The sequence below is a fragment of the Hypanus sabinus genome, chromosome 2 (genome assembly GCF_030144855.1).
Source record: "Hypanus sabinus isolate sHypSab1 chromosome 2, sHypSab1.hap1, whole genome shotgun sequence".
Lineage (NCBI taxonomy): Eukaryota > Metazoa > Chordata > Chondrichthyes > Myliobatiformes > Dasyatidae > Hypanus > Hypanus sabinus.
The window spans coordinates 178,290,858-178,306,898 of record NC_082707.1 but is presented as its reverse complement, the minus strand read 5'-3'; the positions used below and the strand labels follow the sequence as shown (position 1 = coordinate 178,306,898).

The window sequence follows — 16,041 nt, the reverse complement described above, 5'->3', positions numbered from 1 at the left end:
GAACTAGCGAAGATAACTTCATTCCCAACTACTCTGAACAGATTCTACAACCTATAGACTCACATTCAGGTACTCTTTACCACTTGTGTTCTCAATGTTATTTTTTATTTTCACAGTCACAGGATCATTCTCATAAGAAGGCAGAAGGCTTGGTTGCAGCGGCCTCTTCAGCTCCAACCAATAATGTAACTGTTCATCCTTTATTGTTCATCTTTCTTATGATAGCAAGGCATTGCCAGATATTAAGAATGCCAAATACTGCAAGTCTGCCACTCTAGTGGGTTGTTAAATAGCGGTGGAACTGGTCTTGTTCCGTACTGTGTTGTTGCACTTAAGGAAGAAGGCACTGAAGGCAGTGTGTGGAGGCGGTATACGGTCCATAAAATGGTGCAATTGATTGTCTTGTACAGTTTACTTGTGACCGCAATACTCTGTTGGCCATTAGTAATGCAGAATACTGCATGTCTGGTTCACTGGTGAACCAGTGTTGCATCTCGGTGGAATGAGTCTCTGGCTGAACGTACTCCTGTGCCTAACCAGCACATTATGGAGTGGATGGGAGACATTGTTCAAGATGGCATGCAACTTGGACAGCATCCTCTTTTCAGACACCACTGTCAGAGAGTCCAGTTCCACCCCCACAACATCACTGGCCTTACGAATGAGTTTGTTGATTCTGTTGGTGTCTGCTACCCTCAGCCTGCTGCCCCAGCACACAACAGCAAACATGATAGCACTGGCCACCACAGACTCGTAGAACATCCTCAGCATCGTCCAGCAGATGTTAAAGGACCTCAGTCTCCTCAGGAAGTAGAGACGGCTCTGACCCTTCTTGTAGACAGCCTCAGTGTTCTTTGACCAGTCCAGTTTATTGTCAATTTGTATCCCCAGGTATTTGTAATCCTCCACCATGTCCACACTGACCCTTTGGATGGAAACAGGGGTCACTGGTGCCTTAGCCCTCCTCAGGTCCACCACCAGCTCTTTAGTCTTTTTCACATTAAGCTACAGATGATTCTGTTCACACCATGTGACAAAGTTTCCCACCATAGCCCTGTACTCAGCATCATCTCCCTTGCTGATGCATCCAACTATGGCAGAGTCATCAGAAAACTTCTGAAAATGGCAAGACTCTGTGCAGCAGTTGAAGTCCGAGGTGTAGATGATGAAGAGAAAGGGAGACAGGACAGTCCCCTGTGGAGCCCCAGTGCTGCTGACCACTCTGTCTGACACACAGTGTTGCAAGCACACGTACTGTGGTCTGCCAGTCAGGTAATCAATAAACCATGACATCAGGGAAGCATCACTGTCAGCTCCTCACCCAGCAGAGCAGGTCAGATGGTGTTGAACACACTGGAGAAGTTGAAAAGCATGACCCTCAGTGCTCACCAGCTTGTCCAGGTGGGTGTAGACACGGTTCAGCAGGTAGACGATGGCATCCTCAACTCCTAGTCGGGGCTGGTAGGTGAACTGGAGGGGGTCTAAGTGTGGCCTAACCATAGGCCGGAGCTGCTCTAGAACAAGTCTGTCCGGGGTCTTCATGATGTGGGAGGTCAATGCCACCAGTCTGTAGTCATTGGAGCCACTGGGGCACGGCGTCTTTGGTACAGGGACGAGGCAGGACGTCTTCCACAGAACAGGAACCCTCTGGAGTTGCTCTCCGGTGTTTGCTTGGTGAAAGACAAGCTGAATTGTGTTTGTTTGCAGTTACACTAGCTCGTGAGGAGGAACTGTTGTGTGCTTGTTCCTGCAGAAACATGGCTCCAGGGCACCATTCCGTGTGCCATCAATCTTCACACCACGTCACGCCTTTGGGCTATTTTGTTTTGTGACTGCATACTTTCTGCTATTGTAGCTGCAGGTGCTATATGTGCTGTGAGCTGTGAGTGATTGTTGTCACTATGTTTTGCACCTTGTCCCCAGCGGAACGCTGTTTCATATGGTTGAATGACAGTTAAATTTGAACTTGTCTTTTGCACATTGGTTGTTTGTTAGTCTTTGTCTGTTAATGTAGAGTTTTCATAAAATTCTATTGCATTTCTGTTTTCCTGTAAATGTCTGCAAGAAATGAATCCCAAGGTTGTACAGCATATGGTGACATAAGTATATGTACTTTGGTAGTAAAGTTACTGAGAACTTGGAACATGATATCATAGAAACTGGGCCTGTTGGTGTACCTACACATTTTATGGAAGGCGATTTTACCCAACGAGACATTGCCCCAGCTCATGATTTCCCAGAAATTTTGCCTGGAATGGACGACTTGGTTACTAAGAGAGAATACATAGGATGGGACTACTTCATCTGGAGCATCTGAAGCTGAAGAGAAACCTTGCAGAGGATTTTAAAATTGCAGATATTTTAAACAATTGCAGAGATTAAGGGGATTTGTGAGGCATGTTTCTCACACAGAGGCTGGTGGGTACTTGGAATAAGATGCCAGCTGAGGTGTGCCTCAGCAGTGTTTGTGTGCAATTGTGTGACATTTATTGTTTACAGAAGAGAATAGGAGAGCATTACATAGGTTTCAGAAATGAAATGGCAGTCAAAGAGACTGCACAGTCACATCAACGTCTTGCACCCAGCATTTGCCACCCACAGTGTTCAATGGCCAGTATTATGCAAAATAACTTGTGTGTTCTCCCTTCACTGATTGCAGCTTTTCTGTTCCGAACATAAGACACTGGAGCAGAATTAGACCATTCGGCCCATTGAGTCTTTCTTTGCCATTCAGTCATGGCTGATTTTCTTTCCAATCCCATTCTCCCTCCTCTACATAATTCTTAACCATTTTACCAGTCAAGGACTTATCAATCTCTGGTTTAAATATACACAATGACTTGATCACCACTGCCTTCTGTGTGTTCACGCACTTCTGGCTGAAGAAATTCCTCCTCATTTTAGTTTTAAAGGATCATTATTTTATTCTGAGGCTGCTCAGATCATCTTTCAAACTACAAATCGTAGACACTGTCCCTCTGACCAGCCCGCTCCTTGCATTGCCTTGGGATTAGGCAGGACCGCATCATCTCTAATGTTAGTAGGCTGCTTACATACTTGCAATGTCGAAGTAAACATAATATTGTCGGAGGATCTGTGGAGGGAAACGGGCAGATGACATTTTGGGTCAAGACCCTTCATCGGAACGGCTGATGTCAGCCCTCCTCTGTGTGCTTCCTCACCCATACGGCAGCCCTCCTGCCATTGCACTGTGATTGTCACGGAGAGAGCTCTGTGAGCATTCTCTCACTTCCCAGATCAGCATGGCAACGAAGCACTAGCTGGGAGATCTGTCACAGCTCCTGATGGGAACGACATACAAATCCTGTCCCAGTGCACATCACTCCATGCATGACACCAGACTGCATCTTTCAACTGCTCTGTCCAATTTCACCCGTTGTTTGTGGGGATCCAGGAGAGTGACTGATACAAAACAGAGGGATCAGGATCAGGGATGGGATACTCAGGCCCTCATTACAATTGCACCACTTGGGGAGATCTTGCTTAATTGTTGTCCTTTCTCTCTTCTCTTTCTCATTGGGTGGAAGATACAAATCCCTTAAAGAATATAACACCCGGCACAAGGACAACTTCAATCCTCCTGTTATAAGACTGTCTGATAAAGATAAATCCTTAACCTCATAATCGACCTCATCATGCCAGGCTTGCGTTGCACTTTCATTTAACTGTATCACTGTATTCTGTGTTCTACTATTAATTTTTCCCTATACTACCCTGATGTACTGATACAGTGAAATGAACTGTTACGGATGGCATGTAAAACAGTTTATCACTGAACCTCAGTACATATGACAATAATAAACCAATTATCAAACTCCATATGCAACACACACACATAAACACAAGAAAATCTGCAGATACTGTCAGTCCAAGCAACACACACACACACACCTTCCACCATTCCCCCCCCCACCCCACCGGCCAGGCAGCGTCCATGGACATTTCAGGCTGAGACCCTTCATCAGGACTGGAAAGCAAAATGAGATGTCAGCATAGAAAGGTGAGGAGAGGGAGGAGGAAGTACAAGGTGGTAGGTGATAGGTGAAACTGGGAAACTGGGAGAGGGAGAGGGAGAGGGGTGAAGAGCTGGGAAGTGATTGGAGAAAGAGATAAAGGGGGAATCTGATAGGACCACAGAGGAAAGGGAAAGGGGAGGAGCACCAGAGGAGGTGATGGTTAGGTAAAGAGAGTGAGAGCAGGAAACAGGAATGAGGGAATGGTCAAGGAGTGGGGCCAGCAATTACTGTAAGTTCAAGAAATCACTGTTCATGCCATCAGGTTGGAGGCTATACAAACAGAATATAAGTTGTTGCTCCTACAACCTGGTTGTGGCCTCTTTGCAGAAGTAGAGGAGGCCATGTCATGCCAGATTGGGAATGGGAAGTAGACTTGAAATGGTTGGATACTGGGAGATCCTGCTTTTTCTGGCAGATGGAGTAAACTCCATATATCTTGACTCCCTTAAGATTTATAAATCTTTCAAGATTTGCCTTGAATATATACAACAGATGAGCCTCTACAGCTCTTTAGAAACATAGAAACATAGAAAACCTACAGCACAATACAGGCCCTTCGGCCCACAAGGTTGTGCCAAACATGTCCCTAACCTAGAAATTACGAGGCTTACCTATAGCCCTCTATTTTTCTAAGCTCCATGTACCTATCCAAAAGTCTCTTAAAAGACCCAATTGTATCCACCTCCACCACCGTTGCCGGCAGCCCATTCCACACACTCATCACTCTCTGAGTAAAAAACTTACCCCTGACATCTCCTCTGTACCTACTCCCCAGCACCTTAAACCTGTGTCCTCTTGTGTCAACCATTTCAGCCCTGGGAAAAAGCCTCTGACTATCCACACAATTAATGCGTCTCATCATCTTATACACCTCTGTCAGGACACCTCTTACTCTCCGTCGTTCCAAGGAGAAAAGGCCAATTTCACTCAACCTATCTGCATAAGACATGCTCCCCAATCCAGGCAACAAGGGAAGTATCCTCTAAAGAGGTGTTTTTGTGCTAAGTGGTTAACTCATTTTGCATCTGAGAAACTTGGTTCTAAGTACCTCATACCAGGGAAACATCAACACCTGCTTCAATGAGATCACCTCTTATTCTTCTAATCTTAAGAGTATAGGCTTAGTCTTAATCTCTCCAAGTATGACAAGTCTGCTATTCTGGGAATCAATCTGTTGAATCTTCACCGCAATCCCTCAATATCCAAGCTACACATTATCTTAAGCAGGGAGGCCAAACTTGCATGCAGTAGTCCAGAAATGGACTCACCAGAGCATGGCTAATAGAAGCAAAATTCTACCCCTCATCTCTCATTCTGCTTTTCAGTGAACTAAAAGAGGGTGAAACTCATTTCTCAAGCACGCATGACCACTTTCAAAATGCTAACATTCTCTTGAATGCTCACATTATACTGCCAGGCAGTTACTTTATCAGAAAGTGCACTTTGCTGTGGATTGGAGCTCACTATGCAGCAAAATTATTCATTGTGGCAGAGGCTTAGCACTAATCCATTTCTCGAGGACTGAAAGATTAATACATAAGTAGCAGTTAATGAATTATAGTAATCTTAATATTTTAATTATCTGCTTGATGATTGCTATTACTGTAAATTCTATATAATTTTTCTATTAGTTATTGTAAAAAAATCCACTACTATTTCAAATTTATCAGGCTAATTAGAAGAACACCATGAGCAAGTGTGACTAATTCCTGATGGCAATTGAGAACAATTCCAGAGTTCTGTGGAAGTCCAGTCCTCTCTTGGAAAGTTACTTTAATCCATATCTTCCTTTTTCTGATTTTTACCACAAAAACAGGAAGCTTTGACCTTTTTCGTAGAACGAAACTGGTGACTGAAACTCTGTTTCCTAACTAAATCAGTACAGATCAACATTATTAAAAACAGAAGTCAACTGCTTACTGTTCTGTGAATTTTAAGAATGTTGTTAACTAGTTATATCGAATCCCATATATTAAGACCATAGGATATCGAAAAAGATTTAGGGCATTCAGCTGATACACTCTGCTCCACATATCATGGATAATATTTTTTCAACTCCATTCTCCTGCCTTCTTCCTGTTATCCTTAACCTTTTTACCAATCAAGAACTTATCAAATTCACCTCAAGTACACCCACTTCGGCAACAAATTCCACAGAGTCACCACCCGCTGACTGAAGAAATTGTTAATTTTAAATGAAGGTCTCTTTATCCTGTCCCAATGGACACATCCTCTCCACATCTGCTCTATCCAGGCCTTTCAGTAGGTTTCAATGAGAACCTCGCTCAACCTTCTGAGCTCCATAAAGTACAAGTCCAGAGACATCAAATACCCTGAATGAATCCAGCCTTCCACTGGTTCCTCTTCAGAGCCAGTTCATCTTTTAGAAACAACGGCCAAAATTGCTTACAACGTGCCAAATGCAGCATAACAAACTCATTATAAAGCTTTAGAAGTACATCCCTGCTTTTATGTTCTGGTTCGCTCAGACTGAATGCTAACATTGCATTTGCCTTCTTTATTACCAACTCCAAGTTCAAAGTAAATTTAATATCAAAGTGGATATATGTCACCATATCCAACCCTGAGATGTATTTTCTTGTGGGCATACTCAGTAAATCCAAGGAACATAATAGAATCAATGAAAGACCATACCCACAGGGTGGACAAACAACCAATGTGCAAAGGACAACAAACAGTGCAATTACAAAAGAAAGTAATAAAAATAAATAAATATTGAGAACATGAGATGAAGAGCCTTTGAGAGTGAGACCATAGGCTGTGAGAATAGTTTAGTGATGGGGAGAGTGAAGCTCAGTAAAGTTATCTCCTTTGATTCAAGAGCTTGAGGAGTAATAACTATTCCTGAACCTGGTGGTGTGGGTCCTGAGGCTCCTGTATCTTCTTCCTGATGGCAGCGGTGAGAAGAGACATGGCCTGGGTGGTGGGGGTCCTTGATGATGGATGCAGCTTCCCTGTGACAGTGCTCAGTGCAGATATGCTCAATGATGGGGATGGCTTCACCTGTGATGGACAAAGCCATATCCACTACTTTTCACAGGGTTTTCCTTTCAAGACCATAAGTGTTTCCATACCAAGCAATGCTGTAACCAGTCGATATCTGCTTCACTGCACATTTTTGTGGACAAGTTGTCAAAATTTTAGATGTCATAGCGAATTTTTGAAAGCTTCTAAGGAAGTAGAGGTGCTGCCATGTTTTCTTTACAATTGCACTTTTGTTTGGCCCAGGACAGATCCTCTGAAATGATAACACCACAGAATTGAGAGTTGCTGCCTGTCTACACCTCTGACCCCCTGGTGGGAACAGACTCATAGACCCCAGATTTCCTCTTCCTGAAGTCAATAATCAATTCCTTGGTCTTGCTGGCATACAGTGAGAGATTATTGTTGTGGCATCACTGTCAGATTTTCAATATCCCTCCTTTATACAGATTCATCACCACCTCTGATTCGGCCAACGACAGTGGTATTGTCAGCAAACCAAAATATGGCATTTGAGCTGTGCTTAGCCACACATTCCCAAGTGTAAAGTGAGTAGAGTGGGGGCTAAGTACCTGTGCTGATGGAGATAGTAGAGGAGATGTTGTTGCCAATCCAAACTGACCGGGTCTGCAAGTGAGAAAATCAAGGATCCAGTTGTACAAAGAATTTTTAATTTTAATTTGAATTGATTTTATTTCTTACATCCTTCACATACATGAGGAGTAAAAATCTTTACATTACATCTCTGTCTAAATGTGTACTATGCAATCATAGTAATTTATAATAAATAGAACAGTCAATATAATAAAGAGCACACTCAAATCAGCGTGAGTTAATCAGTCTGAAGGCCTGGTGGAAGAAGCTGTCCCAGAGCCTGTTGGTCCTGGATTTTATGCTGCAGTACTGTTTCCCGGATGGTAGCAGCTGGAATAGATTGTGGTTGGGGTGACTCGGGTCCCCAAATGAACCTTAGGGCCCTTTTTGCACACCTGTCTTTGTAAATGTCCTGAATCATGGGAAGTTCCCAACTACAGATGCACTGGGCTGTCGGCACCACTCTCTGCAGAGTCCTGTGCTTAAGGGAGATACAGATAAATTCTAGCCAGTTGATCAGCGACAGGTATTTATTACTTGGTCAGATACCCCATCTGGGCTGGATGTTTTCTGTGGGTCCATTTCCTAAAAGGTATTTTCACGTCTTCCTCAGAGACTGAAATCATAGGGTCATCGGGGGTTGTGGGAGTTTGTGAAGGCTTCACCATGTTTGATGGTAAAAGCGAGCATAGAAGGCATTGAGGTCACCTGGAACTGAAGCCTTGTTGTCACCTGTGTCACTTGGTTTCACTTTGTAAGAGGTAAGAGCATTCAAGCCTTTCCACAGTTGTCGAGCATCCTTCAGTGATTCGATTTTGGTCTCCATTTGCCACTTTGCACACAAGATGGCTTTCTGGAGAGCATACCTGGATCTTTTGTATCCTACTTGGCTGCCAGACCATAATGACACTGATTGCATCCAGGGATTTTGGTTGGGGAAGACACAGAATGATTTTGTGGGGACACACTCGGCTGCAACTGTTGCTAACAACCATGGTGTATTCATTCAGATCCTCTAATGAGTCCTTGAACATGGCCTATTTCACCATTCAGAGTTAGCCATGTCCCCATGAAACACAGAACACAGCACTATCTCACTTCCCTCCAATACAGCAATCTTAGATCCTCATTCTTATTCTCCAGTGACTGCACATTTGCTAACAAGATGCAGGTTAGAGGGAGTTCATTCCTCTGTGTCTTCCCCTTCTCCCTCTCTTCCAGCCATGGTGTTGTACCTTCATCTGTTTAAAGGTGCCTTACCCTGCAAGCTTGGAAGTTAAGTCCACCGAGTCCTTCAGAAGATTCTGAAATCGCTAGTTCATCAAGACAGTTGAAAAGAAGGATGCTTAAAGGGAAATTACAGGTTGCAGATTGCAAGACAAACCTGCAAGTTAACGTAAGGGTATCTTGAACTAAGACTCCCAAATCCTTTTGCACCACCCATTTCTGAAATCTCTCCACAGTTAGAAAATGGTCTACACATTCATTCTTCCTCACAAAGCGTAGAATCCCACTCTCCCTATTCCGTATTCCACCTGCCACTTCCTGCCCACTTTTCCAACCTGTCTGTACATCCTTCTACGGAGTCCCTGCCCTCCCAACACTACCTGCCCCTCCACCTACCTTAGTACCATCTGCAAAGGTGGCCTTGATGCTATAAGTCCCTTTATCCAAATTATGAATGCATAAAGTGAAATATTGTGGTCTGAACACTGTAGAGCTCCATTATTCATGGACAGCTGTCTTGAAAATGGCTCCTTTATTCCCACTCTCTGATTGCTGCTAGTCAGCCAATATTCTGTCCATATTCGTACCTTACCTTGCATACCATAGGCTCAACCTGTTTAGGAGCGTGGTGTGCAGCACCCTATCAAATGCCTTCTGATAATCCCCTTAACCAAATCACATTGTCTTTCCCCTATCTTAACATGAACTTCCAAATGGTCTTTAATTTCCTGTCCTTTGCCTCCCTCCTTACTTCAGTGTTACATTTCTGATTATCCAGTCCCCTGCACCCTTCCTGGCTCCAGTAATTCCTAAAAGATCACCACTAACACCTTCACAATCTCTGTCAGAACTCTGGCGTAACTCTAAATTGTCCAAGTGATTTATCAGCACCTTCTCCTGAGTGATGACCACTAAATTCACCCCTGCACCTTGACACAGGCTGTCTGGTGTGATGGTTGAGGAACAGTGGATGTCTTTCAAAGAGAGTTTTCATGGTGCTCAACAAAAGTACAGTATATTCTAGTTAAAAGCAAGAACAGTAAGGGTGAGGAGAGCCAGCCTTGGATAACTAAGGAAATGAAAGAAGGCATCAAACTAAAAGCAAGTGCGTACAAAGTCACCAAGAGTAGCAGGAAACTGGAAGTTTGGAAAACTTCAAAAAGCAATAGAGAACCACCAAGTGAGCAATAAAGAAAGGGAAAATTATTTATGAAAAAAAACTTGAACAGGATATAAAAATGGATAGTAAAAGTTTTTATAATTATATAAAATGGGAAATGGTGGCCAAAGTGGATGTAGGTCCCTTGCAGGACAAGAAGATGGATTTGATATTGGGTAATGAGGAAATGGCAGAGACTTTGAATGACTATTTTGTTTTAGATTTTATGGTGGAGGACATGTCTAACGTTCCAAAGAGAGATGATATGGATGCAATGAGAGATGAGGACCTCGAAACAATAGCTATCACTAAAGAGGTAGTGTTGAGCAAACTTGTGGGCCTGAAGATAGATAAATCCCTGGTCCTGATGGAATGAATCCCAGGGTACTGAAAGAAATGGCAGAAGTAGAGGCTTTGGCGATAATTTACCAAAATTCTCAGGAATCTGAGCAGGTCCCGGCAGACTGGAAGATGGTGAATGTCACACCACTGTTCACAAAAGGATGCAGGAAAAAGGCATGTAACTATAGGCCAGTTAGTTTAACATCTGCAGTTGGGAAAATGCTTGAAGCTCTCATTAAATAAGAAATAGTGAGGCATCTGGAAAGAAATAGATCCATCAGACAGATGCAGAATGGATTCAGCAAAGGCAGGTCCTGTTTGACAAAATTACTGGAGTTCTTTGGGGATATAACGAATGCAGTGGATAGAAGGGAACAGATGGATATTACTTACTTGGACTTCCAGAATGTATTTGGTAAGGAGCCACATAAATGACTTATCCATAAGATAGGGATGCGTAGAGTTGGGGCTGATGCATTAGCATGGATAAAGGATTGGTTAACTGATAGATATATGGGTGTTACTCTGGTTGGCAATCAGTGGTGAGCGGTGTGCTGCAGGGGTCAGTGGTGGGCCTGCAACTGCTCATGATATACATTAACAATCTGGTAGAGGGGACTGAGTATAGTGTGCCTACGTTTGCTGATGATACTAAATTGAGTGGAAAAGCAAATTGTGCAGAAGATATGAAGAGTCTGCAGAGAGGTATAGGTAGGTTAAGTGAATGGGCAAGGGTCTGGCAGATGGAGTACAATGTTGGTAAATACAAGGTCATCCACTTTGGAAGGAAAAATGGAAGAGCAGATTATGACTTAAATGGTAAAAATGCTGCTGTACAGAGCGACTTGAGAGTGCTTGTGCATGAATCACAAAAGGTTGGTTTGCAGGTGCAGCAGGCTATCAGGAAGGCAAAGGGGATGTTGGCCATTGCTAAAGGGATTGAATTCAAGAGCAGGGAGGTTATGCTGTAGCTGTACAGGGTACTGGTGAGGCTGCATCTGGAGTACTGTGTGCAGTTCTGGTCTCCGTACTTGAGGAAGGATATACTGGCTTTGGAGGTGGTGCAGAGGAGGTTCAGCAGGTTGTTTCCAGAGATGAGGGGTTAGACTATGAGGAGAGATTGAGTCCCTTAGGACTGTACTCACCGGAATTCAGAAGAATGAGAGGAGATCTAATAAAATTATGAAAGGGAGAGATAAGATAGAGGCAGGAAAGTTATTTCCACTGGTAGGTGAGACTTGAACTGGGGACATAGCCTCAAGATTCGGGGGAGTAGATTTAGGACAGAGATGAGGAGGAACTACTTTTCCCAGAGAGAGGTAAATCTGTGGAATTCTCTGCCCAATGACGCAGTGGAGGCTACCTCAGTAAATATATTTAAGACAAGGTTGGATAGATTTTTGCATAGCAGGGGAATTAAGGGTTATGGGGAAAAGGCAGGTAGGTGGAGATGGGTCCATGGTCAGATCACCCATGATCTTATTGAATGGTGGAGCAGGCTCAACAGGCCAGATGGCCGACTCCTGCTCCTATTTCCCATGTTCTTATGACATTGTCTTGAATTTCTGGCCAGTTACTACTGTCTTCCACAGTGAAAATTGATGCTAAGTATTTCCTTAGTTCCTCCGCCATTTCTCTGTTCCTCAATAGTGCTTCTCCAAAGTCATTTTCCAGCAGTTCAATAACCACTCTAGTATCTCTCTTGCCTTTTATGTATCTAACTATTCTTATGTACCTTTAGTATTATTCTGTTACTAATTTTTACTTGAAAATGATTAAAAAAACAATCACACTATTCAATGTCTTCTTTCAAATACCACATATGATTTGTTATGTCCTTTCTCCAGATAATTAATGTGAAGAAAATATGGCACGATTGGTACCATTCTTGTTCCCGAGTCACAGGGCTGTGGGCTCAAGACTTGAGCCAGCGTTCGTTGCTTTTTATAGATTCCCTCACAAGAACTTAAGCACGACTAGTTTTTCATCAGTGAAATTACAGCCAATTTGGCAAATACTGCTTATCATTTTGTTTGCACGTTCTGCTTTGGTTAGACAAATGTACAGAGAAAGATCCCAAAACAGTGACTTAAAGGATGAAAGGAGAAATGTTGAAAAGGACAGTGTTACAGACTCTGTATGTCTTTGAGCTTTCAAAATGGGTGGGAATATAAAATCATAGAGCCTAGGTACCTTGAAATAATTAGAAATTAGATATCAAGCTAATGTTTACTTAAAATTTCAAACTAATTTCCACAAGATTGTTTTGTAATGAGGAAATCTCTGCCATAAGACGTTATTGAAGATTATTTGTAACATATTTTTAATGTTAAATTACCTGCATATAAAGTCAACACAGCATGAATGAAAGGTAATAATATTTGTTTTAAGTTATAGAGAGAACTAAACATTTTAGGCTTGGTTAAGAAAGTTTTATGCTGCAGCATAAAAGTGCAACCTTTTTATATTTTTATATTTACTATTATTGAATGTTACTCTTCATTTTTCTTTGATGATTTTCAGCTATTCCATGTCATAAATGCAGAGCACAAACTAAAAGAGAAGGAAACCTGGCCAACATCTGCCCACAGACCAATACATTTGGCATTACACAAATAATAACTCATTTTTAGTTGGGCAATTTCCTCATTGCTGAAATATTTCTCTGCTACAATCAAAAACCAGTTAATGTAATTTAAGGGTCAGACCTCTTAACCAGCATTACTTTGCTGCTATTTATGTAGGAAAATCAGCCCTGGCAAGAAATTACTTTCATCATGTTTCCATTTAAATAACACACCTATAAAAGTCAGTTATTTAGTTTATCAGCTCCCATTAGGATCGTGGGTTGAATGTGAATAAATTCTAGCATCACAAAGAAATAAAACCCTTGTAGATTAAGCATGCAGTAAAATGTTGACATCAACACTAGTATGATGCATGAGAATATAAACATATCTTAAAAATATACATATACGCATACAAATTATAAACTGGATTACGTTACTTGTCTCCTTCAACTTGTTCTGCTATTTAGTGAATCATAGCTGATCTGTTTTAACCTCAGCTTCCACATTCCAATCTCTTTGCTATAACCAAAGGGACCGTATTGGGCCATTCAGCCCATCAAGTCTTCTTTGTCTACCCTGCTTTTTATTTCTTCAAAGAATTCCAACAGATTTGTCAGGCAAGATTCTTCTTTGAGGAAACTATGCTGAGTACGGCCCATTTTCTCATGCGCCTCCAAGTACCCTGAGATCACATCCTCAATAATCGACTCCAACATCTTCCCAACCACTGAGGTCAGATTAACTGGTCTATAGTTTTCTTTCTTCTGCCTCTCTCCCTTCTTGAAAACTGGTGTGACATTTGCAGTTTTCCAGACTTCCAGAACCATTCCAGAATGTGGTGATTCTGGAAAGATCATTACTAATACCTCCACAATCTCTTCAGCCACCTCTTTCAGAATCCTGGGTTAACACCATCTGGTCGAGGTGACTTATCTATCTTCAGACTTTCAGTTTCCCCAACAGCCTTTTCTGTAGTAATGGTAACTTCACACACTTCATGACTCCTGACACCTGGAACTTGCACTATACTGCTAGTGTATTCCACAGTGAAGACTGATGCAAAATGCTTCTTCAGTTCGTCCACCACTTCCTTGTCCCCGATTACTACCTCTCCAGCATAGTTTTCTAGTGGTCCAATATCCACTCTTGCCTCTCTTTTACACTTCATGTATCTGAAGAAACTTTTGGAATCCTCTTTAATATAATTGGGTAGCTGACTTTCATATTCCATCTATACCTTCTTAATATTTTTTTTCATTGCTTGCCTTCTGTTGGTTTTTAAAAATTTCCCAATTCACTAACTTCCCACTGATTTTTGCTATATTATATGCCCTCTCTTTGGCTTTTATGTTGGCTTTGACTTCTCTTGTTAGTCAGAGTTGTGTAATCTTTCCTTTAGAATACTTTTCCCTCTTTGGGATGTATACATCCTGTGCCTCTGAATTGTTTCCAGAAATTATAGCCATTGCTGCTCTTCCATCATCCCTGCCAGTGTTCTTTTCCAATCATTTCTGGCCAGCTCCCCTCTCATGCCTCTGTAATTCCCTTTACTTCACTGTAATACTGATACATCTGACTTTAGCTTCTCCTTTTCAAATTTCAGGATGAATTTGATCATACTAAGATCACTTACCCCTAAGGGGTTTGTTTACCTTAAGATCTCTAATCAATTCTGGCTCATTGCACAGCTCCCAATCCAGAATAACTGATCTTCCAGTGGGTTCAACTATGAGCTGCTTTAAAAAGCCTTCTCAAAAGCATTCTAGAAATTGTCCCTCTTCAACTCCAGCGCCAACCTGATTTTCCCAATTTACCTTTCATTCTTGGGATCATCTTGCCTCATCTGCACTCTCTCCATCCCCCATCTCATCTTTCCTTAGATATGAGACCCAACACTGTTCACAATATTCCAAATGTAGTCTGCCAATGTCTTATAAAGCCTCTCATTATTCCTTGCTTTTATATTCTAGTCCTCTTGAACTGAATACCAAGATTGCATTTGCCTTCTTTACTGATGACTCAACCTTCAAGTTGACCCAAGGAAATCATGCACTAAGACTCCCCAAACCCTTGGGACCTCTGATTTTTGAATTCCCTCCCCATTTATATAATAGTCTACACATTTAATCCTTCTACCAAAGTACGTGATTATACACTTCCCGACGCAGTATTCAATCTGCAATTTCTATGCTTATTCATCAAACTATTCAAGTCATCCCTTCTTTCGTAACACTACTTGCTCCTCCACCTATCTTTGTATCATCTGAAAACTCTAGAATCTAGCGATTCTTTATTAATAATGCCTCATTTATCTCTTCAGCTACATCCTTCAAAACTGACTGTAAGTTGGAGTCTATTTGGTCTCGGTGCCTTGTCCACATTCAGACGTTGCAGCTTCCCAAGCACCTTCTTCTTCTGCTCCCTGACTCAAACTTCTGGCATGCTGCTGGTGTCTTCAATGGTGAAGACTGATGCAAAACACTTATTCAGTTTATCTGCCACTTCTTTGTTCCCTATTAATGCTTCTGCAGCATCATTTCCAGTGGTTCGATGTCAACTCCTGCCTCTCTTTAACTCTTTATACTGTATATCTGAAGAAACTTTTGGTATCACCTTTTATGTTATTAGTTAGTTTTCCTTCATATTTCATCTTCTCTCCTCTTAGTGCCTTTCTATTTGCCTTTTGTTGGATTTCAAAAGCTTCCTAATCCTCTGGCTTTGTATTAATTTTTACAATGTTATATACCCTCTCTTTTGCTTTTCTGTGGTATTTGACTCTCCTATTAGCCACAGTCCTTTCATCCTATCTTTGGAATGCTTCCTTCTTCTTTGGGATGAAATGATTTTGCATCTCCCAAATTAATCCCAGAAACTCCTGCTATTGCTGCTAAGGTCTCTTCATAATCTGCTTGGCCAGCTCCTTTCTCATACCTCTGTAATTACTTTTACTCAACTGTCATACTGAAACGTCTGAGTTTGGCTGCTCCCTCTAAAACTGCAGGGTGGATTCCATCATATAATGATCACTGCGTCCTCAGTGTTTCTCTACCTTAAGCTCACTAGTTAAATCTGGTTCATTGTACAACTCCAAATGAAGAATTGCCTTTTT

General features: G+C 41.9%; 1 protein-coding gene across 1 annotated transcript in view; it reads right to left on the bottom strand.

The window, feature by feature from the left end:
• Positions 1 to 16,041, bottom strand: part of LOC132404061 (sodium/potassium/calcium exchanger 4-like) — a 146,789-nt gene that overhangs the window by 91,433 nt on the left and 39,315 nt on the right. The gene's annotated exons all lie outside the window — the stretch shown is intronic.